This window comes from Papilio polytes, unplaced genomic scaffold (genome assembly GCF_000836215.1).
Source record: "Papilio polytes unplaced genomic scaffold, Ppol_1.0 DF822719.1, whole genome shotgun sequence".
Taxonomy (NCBI): Eukaryota; Metazoa; Arthropoda; class Insecta; order Lepidoptera; family Papilionidae; genus Papilio; species Papilio polytes.
This window is the reverse complement of record NW_013526485.1, coordinates 1-728: the sequence shown is the minus strand read 5'-3', so window position 1 is coordinate 728 and position 728 is coordinate 1. Positions and strand designations below refer to the sequence as shown.

Genomic DNA, 728 nt, shown 5'->3' with positions numbered 1-728 from the left:
GACCCGCTCCGGGAACACTGCCAAGGTAACTGGAACTAGCGCCGCGACACAAATACTACCGAAATTGCAAACGTTCCATAATTACCTTTAAAGAGTTCTTGTTCAGTCTGTTCAACGCAAATATTATTGTGATCACCGAGCGTTTTGTTGACCGATGATGTAACCGGACCCGACGTTCAAGGAACCTGTAACCCCTACTTAGCAACTGATTAATATTTAATTCTTTAATCTGCTTCAGACGTAGACGAGTGTACAGAAGGACTGCACACGTGCCACCACAGCGCGCGCTGCGTCAACACAGAAGGAAGTTTCAAGTGTGAATGTGATACAGAACCATGTCAATTAAGTTAGTATTTTTTTATTGATGAAGAAAATGGACACGAAGATAACAAAGTACTCAATACGTGTGTATGCGCAGGCTGCATGTGGCAGGGGCGCGAGGTGGCGGCGGGCGCGCGCTGGGCGGAGGGCGGCGGCTGCCGCGCGTGCGCGTGCGCCGCGGGCGTGGCCTCCTGCGTGCGCGCGCCCTGCTCCTGCGACATTGCCGGCAACACTTCACTTTCGGTTACTATTCATTATCATAATAGTGTTCTGTATACGAGTATGTTAGGAATGTTTGCTAATACCTTCGTCAATTTACATCCACATTCCTCTCGATATTTTCTTCGTCCGCGATCCGTCGAGGTCCATAAGGAAGGACAATTTTTGTCATGTAAAATGATTTGTGA

General features: G+C 48.5%; 1 long non-coding RNA gene across 1 annotated transcript; it reads left to right on the top strand.

The window, feature by feature from the left end:
* Positions 1 to 469, top strand: LOC106105830. Its single transcript, XR_001225759.1, has 3 exons — positions 1 to 25; positions 239 to 346; positions 419 to 469. It is a non-coding gene; the product is annotated as an uncharacterized LOC106105830 (long non-coding RNA).
* The last annotated feature ends 259 nt before the right edge of the window (positions 470 to 728 follow it).